Source organism: Ostrea edulis, chromosome 9 (genome assembly GCF_947568905.1).
Source record: "Ostrea edulis chromosome 9, xbOstEdul1.1, whole genome shotgun sequence".
Classification (NCBI taxonomy): domain Eukaryota; kingdom Metazoa; phylum Mollusca; class Bivalvia; order Ostreida; family Ostreidae; genus Ostrea; species Ostrea edulis.
Window position 1 is genome coordinate 16701590 of NC_079172.1, and position 20131 is coordinate 16721720.

Consider the following 20131-nt stretch of genomic DNA (forward strand, 5'->3'; position numbering starts at 1 on the left):
TGAAATCATCCCGTTTGTCATACAGTTGAGTTGTCAGTTTGCCGTTAATGTCTACTTTCAATAAAATATCTAAGTATGAAGCAGAAGTGGACATTTTCATCGGTGCCACTAACTACCCACATTGACATCATTATTATCAATCGTCGAACACCTGTGATAATGTGATTTAGATAAAATAGACATAATAAGACATTTGTATATTTATAAAGACTGGTTATTAGCATAATTTATGTACTATAATGAATCAATATTGATAAATATTAGTATACGAGTCTCTAAATCGTCCTTCCATCTCTTATGGGTAATTAGTCGTAACTACCGTTAATGGTTGGGATTGTGAAAGTACAGACGGTTTAAAAAAAATTCAGTCACTTGGAGCTATTACGGACTTCATTTTATGAATTGGGGTAAGAAATTCATTTTAGAAATGATATTTTATGCTGCACATTCTATTTGATAGCTTGTTGCAATGCTCAAACACTCTGTGTAGTCGTATAGTGTCAGGGCCCAGCTAAAAGTCAACCAAAAAATAATAGGCATTTTTCCGAGTTCATTTCTGCACATCTTGGGAAGTATACGGAATTTCGGGATGAACTTTGGTAGTAATGTAGATTGATTATGTATGGATAAATTAAAATACAAAGCAGAATTTTATATCAATTAATTTATTGTTTTTACATCGGCAAACTTGGGTACCCTATATTTAGAGTTATTATACCTTTACTCTTTATATAGTAAATTCGACCCCAAGCGATGCAATTGCCTGTGGTGTATACGTGTAAAATAGTTAATTAAATAATATCTATTTATGCTCATTTAATTAAATAATATCTCTTTAATGCTATTGACTTAATTGATATTAAGAAGGAGCAGACAGTCCCTTACCTTTATTAGAAATAGCATTATGCCAGGGATAGGGTTTTGGTTTCAGAGTGGGCCTAAAATTATTATTGTTATTAAAAACTGATTATTGTATTCATCATTTGGAAAACTTCTTCAAGTTTTAAAATTAAATCATATTTAGGAAAAGGATGTACCGAAATTGTGAATTCACAAACCCAGGGATTTGACCCTAGGAGAGATCCAAATTGGTCATAACATTACATGTACACTGTACATACAATGTATATTATATAAAGTCTTCCATCAGTATAGGCACTTTTGGGGACATTTCCGTTTTAAGAACACATCTTGTTTTATACTGTTGTTGTACGTTAGAATTTAGCTTAGATATGCAGAACAGATATTTTTTCTTGATTGCATAGGCCTTGGGCCTAGTGATTTATACTATTAACTAAATAATACCACAGGTGATCGATAAAGCTTCTGCCCCTCTTCTATAAATTTCTGAAAGTTCTAGATCTGAGAACATCGTCCAGTTCTTATTTGAATTTGCATTTATTTTTTCAACACATTTTATTTTCATGTTTTTTTGTACCAAATTCCATGACCTTGTGACTTGCAAACCAATGGGGTCATCTATTCTCTAGGGGGTACTAATGTACCAGGCTTAATGTTTGTCATCATTAGGTTCACAGGGTATTGAGCGGACAGTGTGTTCTTATTTCCAGAGTATTTTAACTTTGATACCTCAAAATCAATAGATGTACCAGTGTACCAAGTGTTATGTCTGTCAGTGAGTAGACAGTATCTTCTTATATTCAGAGTAGTTTGACCCTTGACCTTGCATCGTGACTTAAAAATTAATAGGGGAACTAGTGCACCAAAACAGACAAATATGGGGACTTCTAAGCCATTTCAATGACATTTTCAAATAATAACATTTAAATCTAATGTACATATAAACGTTGAATGTTAATTTTTTTCACTCATTGTGCAGAGGAGACGTAAACAATATAATTTCAATTCAATGTAACCTGAATATATAAAGAGTGAATAGTTCTAGCATTTCCCATGATATCAGACGTTGCAATACACCATTACATTACGTATTTTTTGTGTACTTAAACCTGTTTTATTGAAATTTCTAATCCAGAAAGCATCTAAGTCGAAAAGTCAATAGACATCAACGATGAACACTCATTTAAAAGTTTTATTATGTGGACTTTTCAAATGCAATGTTCCACTCAGTGATTTAATGATCTGTAATGAAAGGTGATAACCCAATAAAGAATATGAAATTGTATTTAGTACAAAATATCGCTATTGTTTACCACTGTGGACATTACAAGTTGTTACTACATAGTTTGGATTTGTATATAAACTTCTATCCAAGTGTTTTGGATCAGAAAATTTAATTTTGAGGCAAAGAAGACATCACTGAACGGAGATACCACAAACTGCGGCCGGGGACAGCAACATGTTGCCACTAATGAAGAAAAGAACATTTTAAATATCCCACTCTGAATTATCATAGTGGGTTTATCTAACGCTAAACATTATCGCAGCTGCAGTTCTTAAGGCGTGTCACCTGTAGCGAGGCTAAATCAGTTATAATAATGATCCTTTTCCAATTCTTAAATCAATATACATTATTTTTCCTATAAAAGGGTATACCGAACAAAAAAGCAACGGTCGACTGAAAGCTGCTCCCTATTGAGGAATCGTGGGAAATTTCTATAAGTCATATAATCCATAAGGTGTGGGTATATTTTGTCATCTCTATGCACAGTACAATGGACGATAACTCGTGGAGGCCACTTTCCACGTGTTCCAGGTTGAAGTATGCCTAGCGGGGTAATATCTACTGCACCTGGGCCATAGTTAACTTGCCTGATTAACATGTGAATGTACGCGATGGACAACTGCACGGTAATTTAATTTGTTAAAACTCCTAAGTATCAATTCACATCACACCAAGTTCGCCTAAATCATAGTTAATTTATATCTCCTAAATTGAAATCTATACGCTACGGTCTGAGCTGAGGAGGAGCGTACCATTTTAATCTATTAAAGTAATTGTCCGCCTGGATTTGAATAAAATCAATCTCATTAGGGAAAACAAGATACGACTTCTATTCACAGCCGTAATTTGTCGAAGAAAAGTTCGCCATAGGGAATCTGTACGAGAAATGTATCTCTTTTCCCCCCACAATGGACAGACTTTAAGGACTTCTATTAAAAGATATCTTTAACATAACGTTTTTCAAAAATAGATCCAAACGTTACCTTATCTTCATAAACACTTATAAAATCATTGATGATTTCGCCCTACCAATCCAGCAGGTGACGAAACAGCAGACATACTCTGTCGACAAATGAAAATGTCAATCTTAATTGGAGCGCTTTTTTGTATGATTATTGAAATCAAATCATTGATTTGAATCCGATCACCGCTTTACAATGGTATACAGATATATACACTTAAGAAACAAAACCAAGATGGTCGATACAAAATAGCCATTAGATAAGATGCATATCAGGTATGGGAACTCTAGGACGACGAGCACATTTTATGAATTCTCTTTACGAATGTACTGCTGTACATAGTTTTCTCCAAAAAGTAGTGTTCGTTGTCAGCCATAATTTGTTTAAAAGTAAAATGAAATTTCATTATTTGTTTAGATATCTATGTGAAGCATTGCATTCTTTCTTTCAGCAATGTGCAGTTAAGTATTTTAAGAAACTATATTGTACGCGCATCATGAAATATGTTGGCGTGAAGCGTCGCAGTTAAAACACTTAGGTATTTTCAAAACAGATTCATGTCTTATATTTACATTCTACTTTCATTTCTGTAGGAATTCCCAGTCGTTGAAATAAACATACTATATATATCAAGTAGTTCGGCATTTATACACACACTGTTTAAAATTGCAGTATACGTCCCTGAGGAAATGCTTAACATTACAATTTGTAAAGATATCAAAGGCAAATACGGATATGTAAATAGAATGGAATTCATTTCCAAGTCATGCACATTACAGTATTCAAAATTCTGTTCTCTCTGGGTATGTTAGCATAACGTCCACTTTCAATTGGTAGACGATGATAGCATGCTCTAAATCTAAAGATTGTAATCGCATCATATTAATTTTGATAATGAATTCAGAGAGTTTCCAAACTTAGGTTCATCTTTGTATATTCTATTTTTTAATGCTTTGGGTGAATGTTGAAGGATTACATTACCAATTTTGTTTAAATTGATCAATTACTAGTAGCCTGAATTTGACTTGAAGGAAACGGAGAAAGGATGACAAGATGTTATGGTCATAGGATACCAAAATTTTGATATTAATAAACTAAACTTATGCCAATCTTATGCATAAAACATGCTGTAGATTTTTATCAATATTGTTGGTACATGTATATCCAATCTCATGAATTTAAAATCTAAAATAAATTCTTCAGATTGTATATCCAAGAATTTCTTTTTCATTTTTGAAAGTACATTAGGGCACATGAATGAACTGTGATGCTTCATGCTGGATTACGTCATGAATCATGCTGGATTACGTCATGAAGGGCATTAGCTATACGAATTCACGAAAAGCATAATGGCGTGAAGCGTTGCGGTTCAAACCCTCATATATTTTCAAAACTGAAATTTATTTCTAATATTGAAATTCTAATTTCTTTCGAGAAGGTCCTTAGTACCCCGTGTTTGTCGTAAGAGGCGACTAAATGGGGCGGTCCTTCGGATGAGACGCTAAAACCGATGTCCCGTGTCACAACAGGTGTGGCACAATAAATACCCCTCCCTGCTCAAAGCCCTTAATATCGAGTATATGACTAAATTTTGCAACCATTCACCGGCATTGGTGACGTCTCCACATGAATGAAAATTCTCTGGAGGGACGTTAAACAATATTCAATAAATCTATCTATTTTCCTCCTGTCGGAACTCCCAGCTGTTAATAGATGTACTATGGTATATCTATCAAGACCCAGACAAGCATTGTTCACAAATGCAGCGTAATTCATGAGCGTATGGCTATCGTTACAACTTGTAAAGATATCCAGGGGTCCGTGTTTGACCAACTCTATTTTGTATTCCTTATAGGAGTTATGAGATTGATCAATGTTCATTATATTTACTCTTCATCAAAGGCAAAAACCCTAGAAATGTGAATATTTTTCAATGTACAGAAACTATACCTAATTAGTGCAATATGATTCAAGAATTATTCCAATGATTTCACAGTAATTCCTGAATATTGGCGAAGTCTGATAGGTCGATGTCATGCATTTAACGTTTCAATGTTATAGATACAGAAGATTTAGATGGAGGTTTACTGAACTGTATACATTCTTGAAAGATATTATTACATTTATACAGACTGAGTAACACAATGCAAAGGTTTTAAGCCATCTTTACACACGTCTTTTATGCCCGTCATCATGCACTCTAACCGTGCGTTCCATAAAAAAAAATATACTTGTTAACTGCGCATTTAACGTCGACTACATGTTGACAGTACCTCTCAATTAGGTTAAAACTGGTATGCCTGTTTTGAAAATATAATTATAGGCTACAGTGCTTCATATTATGACGTACTACCTCAGAGATACCATTGACCCTTTACACACTGCAAAGCGAAAAGTTCCAATATGTGTACCTTTTACTAAAAGTTAATCTATATGTATTTGTGTTTTACTAAAATGATTTGCTAGATGTTAAAAATAGCGGTGAAGAGAGAATCTTATATCCTTAACGGAACTTATTCTTCTTACAGCGATTACCGGTACCTATGAATCGTACAAAAATTATTGTACATTTTGCTGTCAAGTTCATTGCTATTTTAGTGTTCTTGTGACTCTAAATGATCGCTGTCCTTAAAGTGCATCTGATAAATGTATAAATACGTCTGCAAAGTTATTGATTAAAATAAACATACTTTCATCCACGGTCTGATTTGAACCCACAACCTCCGGGTAAGATGTCCAGCGTGCCACTCACATATAACGATTAAGTAGGATTCATCATTAAACACGAGTTCTACAAGGCGGGGCATATCCCCTTGTAATGAGTGTCTACACGGTTGTTGTTGGGTTTTTTTTATCTCTGATAAGTCCCGCAGTGACCTTGACATTTGGACTCCAAAATCAACAGTGTTCGTGCTCTGAAGATTGATTGATTGAATGTTGTTTAACGTCCCTCTCGAGAATATTTCACTCATATGGAGACGTCACCACTGCCGGTAAAAGGCTGCAAAATTTAGGCCTATGCTCGGTGATTATGGCCATTGAGCAGGGAGGGGACTTTATCGTGCCACACCTGCTGTGACACGGGACCTTGGTTTTTGCGGTCTCATCCGAAGGACCGCCCCATTTAGTCGCCTCTTACGACAAGCAAGGGGGTACTGAAGATCTATTCTAACCCGGATCTCCACGGGATCTGAAGATAACAAAGATCAATCGAGCATTAACGTATACTGTTTTGTTGTTTTTGAAATAAAAGATTATTGTTTTGCCTATATGTTCATCAAATATTTTTTCGAACATTGTTAATGCATGGCTCCTTCTTTGCCTATGGTTTAGACGAACTTGATCAATGGTAATCGAGTATGTTTACGTACATTGTTAGCCAATCTTCATCTTAGAACGAAAGTTATGTTTTAAAGGTCTTCATATACATTATCATTGTAGTTATTTTTGCCCATATATAAACCATGACTTGTGAAATCTTCACTACACTTCAACATCTTTTTGTATTGCTTATAGGAGTTATGAGATTGATCCCTGTTCGTTATCTTCACCTTTCTTCTAACTTTTCAAATTAATTTATATCATAATTCCCTTGGAAGACTGAGTGGTCTTATATTATGAAAGGTATTCCCCCTTTTCCATCGTAATCAATCGGTTTCAAGGGTCCAACTTTAATTAAGATTACATGTTTGGATCCGATATCGTCAATAGATCCAAAACGTCTCATTTTGATTAGATAGATAGTCAATTGGTTGGTATAAAACCAGTTTTGAGCACGAAAATGTAGCATGGTTTGATGGGATTTTTTAGTAACTCAGTCAGTACTCAACAAAGCACCGGCCTGGGGATATAGGGCTCCCAGGATCCAACCTCAGTATTGTATTTTTGGCTAGTTGCATTCAGCGCATCCGCGCATCACAATTTTTCGGAAGAAAATTTATCGCTTAATTTTAATCGTACGTTTCGGGCTCGATATTTCACCAGAAGTCGCACTGGGTGAGGTCACAATAGGGAAAAGGGGTTTGGTACTTTCATTCCTATACTCATAATGTTAACGACCTTAAAATCAGTCAATTTTTTTTATTTTCAAAGACTTTACATACTGAAATGTATATTGCTGAAAATTTAGTTCTGTAACTTCAATGTGAAGGGTACTGTGAACCCCCTTAACAAGTGTACCGTTTGCTGACAGTGCCGTTACAGGGAATGAATGATTCTGACACCTGTCACAAGTTCGCCATCTAACTGACGACTGTAATAAATATTATATCTGTAAATTGCATGTGTTTTGTTTAACATTGAATGTATAATCATCGTAAGATAAAATTCTGTTCATATCTTCATCAGGGTGGATTCTACCTGGAATTTGAGATTGACCCCAAATTTCCTGAAAATTCCACAAAAATTGTTGAAATATACTCTTATATTAAGTAGTAAATGGAGAATTCTGCATACAGGGTGTTTCATAATATATGTTACGTTTTGAATCTATAATTGAACAAACACAGGAAATAGATAAATAAAAAAAAAGTTTTTATCATATAACTACATGTATCCATTAGATTCATTGTGATTAATGTTGAACCTAACTTTCAAATTGAAGAGGACATTTGAATCATCAACTGAAATTTATCAAATTTCTGAATTACGTCATTTTTATCATGTTCAATCTCATAACGTCAAATTTTACATTAAATGTTCTAAATGACCACCAACAACAAGTGAAAGCCGTTTTTAGAAGTTTTTCACAACATTGTCACACATTTCTACCGAGACACTTCTTATATGAAATTTAATGTTCCTTTTGAGTTCGTTCAGTGTCTGTGGTTTTGGGCTGTATACCCTATCTTTTAAGAATCCCCAAAGAAAAAAGTCAAAAGGGTGGGTTTAGATCCGGAGAATGTGGAGGCCAAACTCTTTGTGTTCTGTATGATATCAATCTGTTCACAAATGTTTCCTCTAACCAGTGTAAAACAGCAAAAGAAGTGTGGGGTGCAGCTCCATCCTGTTGAAACCAAACAGTCCGTAGATCACCATATTTTCTTCGCAAGATAGGGAGAAATTTGGTTCTCAATAAGTGGAGGTAGCGTTCTGAGTTTACTGTTGATGTTTCACCATTTTCTTCAAAAAGGAAGGGTCCAATGACTCCCTGACTACTCAATGCAGCCCATACTGGTCACCTTTTGTGAATGAAGAGGTTTTTCTTGGTGAAATTCTGGTTTTTCTGTTGACCAGTATCGCACATTTTGCTTATTCACTTCACAGTCTAAGTAAAAATGTGCCTCATCCGAAAACCAAATTTTCTGGAAAATGTCATTTCCTTGCTGAAGCAACCACCTTGCGAATTCAAGTCGGTGTTGGATATCTGATTCCTTGAGGTGCTGCATTACTGAAAGCTTGTAAGGTGTCAACTTCATGTCATATTTTAAAGTTCTGTAAACACTGGAAATATTTGTGTTTTCAGCATTAATTTGTCTGACACTTTTCTGAGGAGTTTCTGTAACTAAAGTCTTCACTTCGTCGGTTCTTGAAGTCCTTGGTCTTCCCGGGTTGCCATGTCTTGTATCACATACTGTCCCTGTCTTCTCAAACTTTGTCACTAACCTCCTGATGAACATTCTAGAGAGCTTCTTCTCCTTTGGCATATTTTCCATCATTAACTTCTGAACGATTTTTGGTGATTTTTATTGGTAATAGAGTTTTACAATTTCAGCCTTCTGTTGATCGGTTAAATCCATTTTGAAAGGCATTAAAATTGTGACATCATCGGTCATGTCACAATTAAGCTTAATGACGCAATAATTTCCTGAACTTTTTCACAAGATTAAAAATGTAGGATTTGATGTTTAAAATGATATATGGTGTGTGTAAAAAGTATAAGTAACAAAGATATTTAAAGTTAAAAATGTAACATATATTATGAAACACCCTGTACTTTTACTATATTATGAAACTTACACTATATAGGTACCCAATAAATAAAATGGCTATTACCTGGTTTCCTGCAGATTAGATTCTATGATAAAACTTGTACCCCACCCCCTTCCATAGAAATCTGCGTCCGAGACAAAGCAGGATCTCCAGGCCGATACACAGCCTTTAATGACAGAAATAGTTGATATGTAAGATACTAACACCTGGTGAGGTATCTCTGTACTTTATGCGGCACCTGGTACATCTCTGGTGTTACCCCCCCCCCCCCTTTACTGGGAGATTTTCAGAACCCCATACTAATTTATCGTTATAGTACCCTGAAAAACTTAAATTGTGTGATCTCAATCCCACTGGTTCTTTTGTGATCTAATTTTCACAAATATGTATGAAAAAAGTTATTCTGGTTTCAAATAAAATGAAATAAGCACTATTTACGAATTAAAAAGTTACCTGATGAGGCCTCTATAGGGAAAAGAGTACCAATTCATTTCCCATAGACCTCAATACTAACCTTTGGCCCTCTCACTAATTAACTATATCAATTTTAAACAAATGACCGCAAACATTTTAAAGTTTATTCCAAGTGCTGATAAAAAACGACAAAAATTATATAGGGTCCCGTTGCTTTTATAGGCCATATTTGTACTTTTTTTTTTTTTTTTTTTTTACAACACATACCAATCTGCAGTAAATTACACCCTTCATTTTAAGCACACCCCTACCATGGTAATTTCCTCAGTCATTTCTCGATTTTGTGCGATAATTTTTCATCCTGACAATTAATTTGAACCTCTATGATAATAATACTTCTTTCAATTCCAAATAACTTCACTCTTGATATTAGTCAATCACGCAACACCTAGACATTTATACCTTCGCTCAATCTTGGGTAAACTGCGTCCGGGTTACGAATGCGGGGGTTTGGTACTCTCATTCCAATAGGGTTAGTAAATAATTATTTGCCATAAAAGTAGAAACCACTGTGTGTTGTATCCTAGCACTTAAAATTGTGAATTATCATATAAAAATAAATAGTTTAGGGCAAAATATATATCGATAGCTAAAAGACGCTAAGTACATGTATCATTAGTTTGGTGTCTTTGAAAAAAAAAACTTTGATTGGGCTTAATATCCGCGTAAGCTATTTCCGTAAAAAAAACTTTGATTGGGCTTAACATCCGCGTAAGCTATTTCCGTAACCCCCCCCCCCCCCCACACACACACACACACACACACAAGCGATAAAGCTAAAAAGTGAAAAAAAAATCAAGTTCATCTGAGTGTTTGAGCAAATTCTACTGGAAAACATTGACCACGATTGACGCGCCGAATACAACTAGCCGTATTTTCTTTTCCGTTACATTTCATATCATGCGATCTATCCCTGGAGTTGACACATGAAAATACATGTACATATGTAGTTCAGTGATAGAGACCAGAATTAAATTCAAGAGTTCCCATGATTGAATCTTTGTCTGGTTGGTTGCAAAATGCATATTCTTCTCTCCCATTACAGAAAGAAAATGTACAAACAGAAATGCGTTTCCAATGAGTTAAGAATTTTCAGTCCAAATTAAATAATATTTGAATGTGAATCAGTGAATTGTAATTAAGAAATATCAATTTTTAAATTACAAATTATTGATTTAAAATTCATAATTATTTACTTAATATTTGAAATTGAAAATTAAATCGATTTTTATAACCCAATTATATGATTAAGGTGAAAGAAATCTTTGGGAACCAATATGTTTTGTACAATAAAAATATATAAGAATATTGATATGGTATTGACGATTGAAATGTCAAAACAAGGACGATTCTATCGATAATTCTACCTAAAACAGCATTGAACACTGATCCACTACACAATACACGAAAAACAAGGTTTATCTCAACTTCCACAAGACGTTATATAAATGTTTCATGTCTTTCTCAATGTTGAAATTCCAAAAATTCAAATGCTGACATATCTGTTAAACAAAAGCACAGTGTATATCAGATAAACAGAAATACAGTGTATATCAGATAAACAGAAATACAGTGTTTATCGGGTAAACAGAAATACAGTGTTTATCGGGTAAACAGAAATACAGTGTATATCAGATAAACAGAAATACATTGTATATCAGGTACACAGGAATACAGTATATATCAGTTATACAGAAATACAGTGTATATCAGATAAACAGAAATACAGTGTATATCAGATAAACAGAAATACAGTGTATATCAGATAAACAGAAATACGGTGTATATCAGATAAACAGAAATACGGTGTATATCAGATAAACAGAAATACATTGTATATCAGATACACAGGAATACAGTGTATATCAGATAAACAGAAATACAGTGTATATCAGATAAACAGGAATACAGTGTATATCAGATAAACAGAAATACAGTGTATATGTAAAACTTATACGGTACCAATTTTGATGCACCAGATGCGCATTTCGACAAATAATGTTTCTTCAGTGATGCTCAACCGAAATGTTTGAAATCCGAAATAACAAAGAAGTTTTAGAGCTATTATCTGTATATCAGATAAACAGAAATATGGTGTATATCAGATAAACAGAAGCACAGTGTATATCAGATAAACAGAAATACAGTTTATATCAGATAAACAGAAATACAGTGTATATCAGATAAACAGGAATACAGTGTATATCAGATAAACAGGAATACAGTGTATATCAGATAAACAGAAATACAGTGTATATCAGATAAACAGGAATACAGTGTATATCAGATAAACAAGAATACAGTGTATATCAGATAAACAGGAATACAGTGAATATCAGATAAACAGAAATACAGTGTATATCAGATAAACAGAAATACAGTGTATATCAGATAAACAGAAATACAGTGTATATTAGAAATACAGAAGTACATGTGTTCGCTTAACGATAGCACCGTCAATATCTGAAAATTTATGCCACAACTTACAAATCAGAAATAATTTTGGGACCACTAGAATTCTGAGATGACTTTATTTGGTACTATTGTGAGTTGGCAAGTAGCGTATGAGCATTCAAAGTTGCAACTGCAGTGACGTATTTTCTAGCTTTTACCGGTACATTTACCTCTATTAAAATAGTCTTGCTTTCAGCGAGGGTTAGTTTAGTAGCAATATGGCGGATTTATGGTGACTCAGTTTTTAAACGATGGATGTGATTGGCTGGACTATTATACAAGGAATCTAAAGAGAAAATTGGAATATTTATATTACTAATTACAGATGAAATCGCCTATAATTCCATTAAAATCCTACATACAGAAGTCAGACATGATAGTATTTTAATTATAAAGTGCTGGATGGTGGCAGCCCTCTTCCGTTTTGTCATTATAACATTCCTAAATACCCCACTACTATGTCTGAAAATGTGTAATGTTTCAATAAACCAGAAAACTATGTCAATGGATTTGAACACTTTATTTACTATAAGTGGATTACATTTAAAGACACCGTACAATGGCAAATGCGGTTTTACGATAGCAAACTTTAATTTGAAAAAAAAAATCATAGTATCACTAGTAACAAAAAGTACGTGAAAAACCAAATTAGGCATGCACTTTATACGTAGCACTAGTATTGATTTAACCGTGTGTTCAAACGAATTAATAATTAATGGTAATTATTTTGTAAAGAGAAGGGAGATAATTAAAATTGTCGTGGAAAGGTGTTTGGTTCTTCATGCATGAACATCTGATATAAATGTTTAGTTCACATAAATTACAACCCCTAAATTATTTTCATTTAATTTTGAAATTGTTTTTTATTCACAAGCATGTACTCGTATGTATTGATTCACCTTAAACATAATACAAACTTATCTTTTAAAGAAAGATTAGAGTGGTAGTGCCATATTTATCATCTACTATGCTTATAAAGATTATAAGAAATGTTTAATTACAATTATAATTTCTACCATAGTAATTTTGATTACTTACGAGTACAATTCATAGATTTTATTTTTTTTAAAAACCCTTTACTTTCTGCAAGAATGTTTGGGGATTTTATCGGTTGTTTTGCATTACAATATATGATGGAAAGATAAAATATTAAATGTTATGAGATTGATCACTGTTCGTTATCTTCGCCTTTCATCATAGTTTACGGAGTCGGGATAGAGTATATTGCAATCCAAATAAATGTAGTCTACATCATATTAGTTATTAATTGTATAATTTATAAATATTCTTCATTTCAAAGTAAGAATGTACATGTACTATTAGCACGTTAGATCTAAAATAGATTCACCGGACAAAAACGGTTATGTATATCTATTTTAAAAAAGCGGAATACAAATTTATAAGCGGATTTCACAAAATTAAAGAGCGGAATTCCGCTAAAAAGCGGAAGAAAACCAGGTCTGTATATGGGGAGGGGTGTTCACTACCCCTTTTTTCCTGACAAAAATCGATCCTTATTAAATTGTATATTATACCCGCTTAGTGACTTTCCCCCATCTTTACTGATTGGGACGTTTCAATAAAAAAAAAATATACTGCTAAATTTGATACAATATTCAAGTGAACATCACAATATAACTAAACTCAGGCTTGGCAAAGTAAACTTCTTGTATTTCAACACCCTACGCTATTTTTTTTGTGAAATCAGTTGTAGAGTAAGTGAACATTTTTTTAAGGAAGAAAATAAATGTAATATCAATTTTGTATTTAAAACAATACAAGTCCATGTATCAGCTTTATCAATGATGTCAACGTGTAAAATGAATAAAATTATTCGTGTAAAACGAATAGAGATATTTTTAAGCTACTTGTGGTAATATCACTGCATGGAACCCCCGTACTAGCTATAAATTTAGCTTATAACCCACAAAATAAAAATCAGATAACTACCTGTAAGTTCTTGTTTTTAACACATTTGTATTACTGATGTATGCAATATAAAATTCGCTGTTGTCTATATCTCCCAGAATGCCGCACTACATGTATGTCACCAAAGCATGCGCATTAGCTGCAAAAACACTAGTCTGGATTACCCGACGTTTGTGTATACGCCCACAAAGTTTGTGGGGAGTCAGCGTATACACAAACATCGAGATGTTCCAGACTACAAAAACACTAACGAATATGTTATCGCCTGAGGGCGCTAGCAATTCGTATTTTTTCGTAACCTTATGCATTTGTAGTTAAATTTACCAAAGAATGTATAAAAAATTATTATATCATATTGGTTTAAAATTCATTCTTGGGTGTTACATTACAATTCTTTCACATAGTATAGCATTTAAAAAATAGATGAGCAATTGTTTCTATTCTATTTTCATGGAAGACATGTACTGCAAAATTAGTAAAACGATTGTAACGTTGTGGTATGCAATACTTGCAACCATTTCAGTTTGATTTCTTTCGTAGTTTTGAAAAATAGTTCAAATATTTCACCAATCCTCACACGAAAAAGGGTTCGCCATATTTTCCCCTTTCTCATACAGAACTCACCGATTTATAAAGTGCACATCTCTTTGTCATTTCCGATCTTTATAAATAAAGCTTGTACCTGTGTTTGGTAAGACAAATATCAAATGATTAAACGATGTTCACTTAATCTACCACGTGATCGTTGTGTAGTGAACAAATTTGATTTGTTTTGTAATTATTTATTTATCTCCAAGAATTTTTGGATTAAAATTCCCATAAAACCACTGGCAATCCGCAGCTCGTTTGCTGTTGTTGAATATTTAAAACAAAAATACCATCCAATTAATCCTCAAGACAATGTCAGTGTGTATATCATTTATTATATTAACAAACAAATGACGTAATAAACCAAAGATAAAAATTAATTGGCTGGGTCAGAATTAATGCAAACAAACCATTACCAATGACTAAATCTCCAAATTAAACAAAAACTTATTCGACGTTTACAAATTCATTCCAGCCAAAACACTTACATAAACAATAATCTTAAACATTTGGAAAATATTCTAATTCCCATGAAATGTCATCTCATAACTCCAGTAAGCCACCTGAAATTAGGGAAGCATCGCCACCCCGCAGTCTCCTCTCTCTGCATTATCATTTCTGATCCTTACTATTAAGATCCCGTGGAGATCCGAGTTAGAATAGGTCCTCAGTACCCCTTGCTTGTCGCAAGAGGCGAGTAAATGGGACGGTCCTTCAGATGAGACCGCACAAAACCGAGTTCCCGTTTCACAACAGGTGTGGCACGATAAAGACCCCCCCCCCCCCTCCCTCCCTCCCTGATCAAAGGCCGTAAGCGTCTAGCAAAGGTCAAAATCCTGCAACCCTTCACCGGCAATGATGACGTCTTCATATGAGTGAAATATTCTGGAGAGTCCCGCTCGATATACAATCAATCTTATTATTACGTATTAGAACAAACATAACTTCTGCACAGAGGAAAAACCTAACAACGACGATATTGAGTGACCTTGTTTGCGGCCTTGTAGAGGATTTTCCAGAACTTCGGTCACAATACATGTCTTGCGAGCGAGTGCATTACGAGGAATGCTCCACAAACGTCATCTGTACATTCTCTCGCGGAAATTGAGCAGTCAAGAAAAATCACAGAAAACTAAATTTTTCAAAAACGTTGTTTTGAGAAAATTAAGGAGCTACTACACAATTCGGCTCCTGAAAATGGTATCTCTGACTTCTGCCTAATAATGCACCCACTCACAAGACACGCATAGTGACCGAATGTTTGGAGTCGGAGAGGATTACAGCCCTCTGTATTCACCACCCCACCATCCTGTCACTATTTTGTGTTTCTCAAACCAAATATCATCTATCTGGAAAGAGACAGAATGGAAGAAATGTCCTTGGATCTGCAGTTTATTGGTATCTAAATAGTATCCCCATTGAGAGTATGAACGGGGCTGTGCTTTCGAAAATGGATTTACCGGCTGAAACGGTGCATTTAGACTGATGGAGAGGATTTTAAAGAGCAGACCGAGTTAAAATAATCAAAGCATTTGTAGTATATGAGAAGCAATGCAAGTGACATCATTATTGGAACACCCCTGGTAATGATATAATATAGGTATCATTCTCAAAACAATCATGCATTGGCAGGAAAGGATCGAGGCATGACGACGATATACAACGTGGGTCTGGACAGGTTTGGTGCGGAGGACTAGCAACAACCCAGAGGAGCAGTGAATAGAAGGCTAAAAGAGAATATCGCCTTCGTGCGGAAATAGAGCAAGTACCAGGGTTAGAGAATGTAGTGCCTTCCAGCAGAGGTGAGATGCCTAGGATTTGCTTGGCAATCCATGTGGAGGGCTTTAAGGGTCGTCGGTGTAAATGGCGTGAGGAGCAGTGAAAAGTGAACAGTAGTAACATGTTGTGTGTGGACAATATTGTAATCATGTGTTAAAAGTAATACTATAGGTTTTCTCAGGCGTCACGGGACTGATAATTTAAGTTAAGTATATGAATGATTGTATATTGTTTAACGTTAACATTTAGGCCTATGCTAGGCGCTTACGGCCTTTGAGCGGGGAGGGATCTTTATCGTGACACGGGGCCTTGGTGTCTGCGGTCTTGACTAATTGCTTGATTGATTGAATATTGTTTAACGTCCCTCTCGAGAATATTTCACTCATATGAAGACGTCACCACTGCCGGTGAAGGGCTGCAAATTTAGGCCTATGCTCGGCGTTTACGGCCATTGAGCAGGGAGGGATCTTTATCGTGTCACACCTGCTGTGACACGGGACCTCGGTTTTTTGCGGTCTCATCCGAAGGACCGCTCCATTTAGTCGCCTCTTCCGACAAGCAAAGGGTACTGAGGACCTATTCTAACCCAGATCCCCACGGGACTGGTCTCAACTGAAGGACTGCCTCATTTAGTCACCTCTTACGACAAGCAAGGGGTATTGAGGACCTATTCTAACCCGGAATGTATAAACTGATAAGCAAAAATGTAAGAAATCTTAATAACGTATAAAATCATAATGACACTAAATCAGCGATGCATTCATCAGGGATTTTTGTAAATCAAAAATATTATCTCTTTCAAAAATTCTATATGTACGAAAATCAATACCCCGGGGAAGGACGTGCTTTTACATCGAATACAAAATACACGACTCAGAAATTAATGCACACACCCGACACATTCTTCGCTTATGATAAGCAATGATTAGACTAAAGTAGACAATCTCTATATGAAAGATGAAGATAACAGTGATCAATCTCATAACTCCTATAAGCATACAAAATAGATAGTTGGACAAACACGGACACCTGGACACACCAGAGGTGGGATCAGGTGCCTAGGAGGAGTGAGCAACCCCTGTCGACCGGTCACATCCGCCGTGAGCCTTGTATCTTGATCAGGTAAACGGGAGTTTTTCTTACACCGTGATTTGCAAAATTTGGCTTCAGGTAATATCAGCAATCCTCAGGGTGTGACATACTTTCTTTGCATCGTTAAAACAAGACAAATCATGTACTCTCTATGAATTATTTTCACTTGGCATAAGATATGTGTACCAAGTTTGATCCTCTTTGCCTCCAACGAATTGGTCTGTATCCTGCTACAACGACATTGACCTTAAGAAACCATAGGCATCCTCCACTTGGCAGAAAGTGTATGTGTACAAAGTTTGACGGTCCTAACCCAAACAGTTCGGTTTGTATACTGTCTATAAGGTTTTCCCACTAAGTGATACTGTGACCTTGACCTTGAAAAATAATAAGCATCTTCCTCTCATCATGGTGATCAGATGCACCAACTTGTAGTATTCTGGAGCTTACGGTTCGGTTTGTATCCTGCCTACAAGGTTTTTCTAAGTAATACTACGACCTTGACCTTTGACTTCTGATCTTGGAAAATAATAGGCATCTCCCTCTCATCATGGTGATCAATTGTACCAAGTTGTAAAATTCTGGAGCTTACGGTTCGGTATGTATTCTGCCCACAAAGTCCAGACAGACGGACGACGCCATACCATAATACGTCCCATGTTCGACGGGAGTATAAAAATCGTTAACGATGTTGAAAAATCGATAAATGATTGTGACGTCATACAACCAATGGCCTATGACGACTGGTGTTTGCCATGGCTCTCCTGGGTATAAAGCCTTTGGGTTCAGTACCGTAATCTTTTTTACGATATCTATGATGGATAAAGTCGTAAAGAAATCTAAATTTCTAACACAAGTCAATTTAAGCCCAGTGGACAGTGTCTCATTGTCAAATTTGCTTCTCAGAATAAAAATCTAGCAGGTACATGTTGCAAGTTAAGTACATGCATATTCGTAAATTGATCAGTAAACTGAATAATATTTCAAAACTCCTCACTGTTTAATTTGTTTATCGATTTCATTTTGGTTGAACTGTTTCTATGGTAACACTTGCATTGACCTTCTCCCCAAAATCATTTCAAGATTACCCGGGTGTTTGGACTTTGAAAATCACTGGCTATTGATATTTCGAGGTTCTGCAAGAAGTGAATTTGCACGGCTAAATAGAAAGGAAAAATGTTCTTACTGTTTATATAAATGTTCCGTTGTTATAATAACCGAGGTTTCAGCAGACTAGCATTGATCATGATAATTTATCTAAATTGTGCAACGTTATGGAAAAGGATGAAATAAGCATTAATTTTGATATTGGACATTTTGTGCCATGGTTACACTTTTTATTACCCATGACTAGTTCATGATAGAATGAGATCTCAAGTCTATATACATGTATGAGTTTTCTATGAGTATTGGCGAATTGGGTTGTTGCAAACAGCCATTCTGACGATTCAAAATAATGCAAAAAAAAAACCGTGAAAATTCTAGGTTTTTCCCCCCGAACTTTCATTGTGTTCATTTGTGTCCCATTTTCACCTATTTTCATAACTTATGCCATTCGAAAGAGTGTTTTCAAGATCCATTTATACATTATATCATGTTAATCTAGAGGTGCTTGCTGCGTTGACACTGAAAAATGGAAAAAAGTGTATTTTTTGTTGTTACAAAATTTTTTCAAGATGACGTTTCCATTTTAATTAGTCATGTCAGGAGAAAAGTGTACAACCTGAGCTGGTTTAAAATGAATATATAGGATACTCGTATAAGGGTGGCGTTCTCTTTCATGTAGAGATTGATCAACGTTGTTTTACGGTATTCTCCAGTATTATGCTGTTCCTACACCAGTGAATTTATTTCTCCATCCATGAAAGTCCAATCTTAGATATGACAAAGAGACAGATGTTAGAGAAACCACGTATTCAATCATTGTATTAGTTTAAAGATCAGTGTATTCTAACATCTGATTATTACTGTCGTTTTTGCTGATAGTAATCTGGCCAATTTCATGGGAAATTTAATTACCATATCTCTAACCTTATCAATATATTTTGGAATGTTTTATCTTCTTGACCTCGGTATGCTGCTACTTTTCTTAAATCATTTGTGTAATCTTGTCCATATATATATATATATATATATATATATATATATATATATATAGGTAAAAAATAAAAAAAAAAGATACACGAAGACGTTTAATAAAGCTTTATATATATATATATATCCAAAATATATCCAAATGTGAAGAATCACCTCATTCTCCGGTGATCAATAGGTAAAAAATTAGATAAAATAATGACAACACGTTGTACAACGTAAGCGCTTTCATTTCATTTCATTAAACGTCTGAAGGTATTTTTGAAAATGAAAGTGTGTACGTTTTACAAAGTGTTGTCATATTTTATTTTATATATATATATATATATATATATATATATATATCTCGAATGTTTTCCTTTACAAATCGTATAATGAAAAACATTTTCTCATGGTCACGCTGAAGTTATAAACCATAATAATGCTCGTATGAATACAGAACTGGGTAAATATATACATATAGTACGTCATTTTAACAGCTGGAATGAAAGTAGAATCTAACTTTATATATAAGAAATAACTTTCATTTTAAAACTAACGCGCATCTTGAAAAGTAATGTTCCAGCACGAGGCGTTGTAGTCCACACCCTCATGTGTTTTCCAAAATGAAATTTATTTCTTTAATTATTTTTATTTAACTGAATACATCAACAGGAAACTATGAGTAATATTAATATCAATA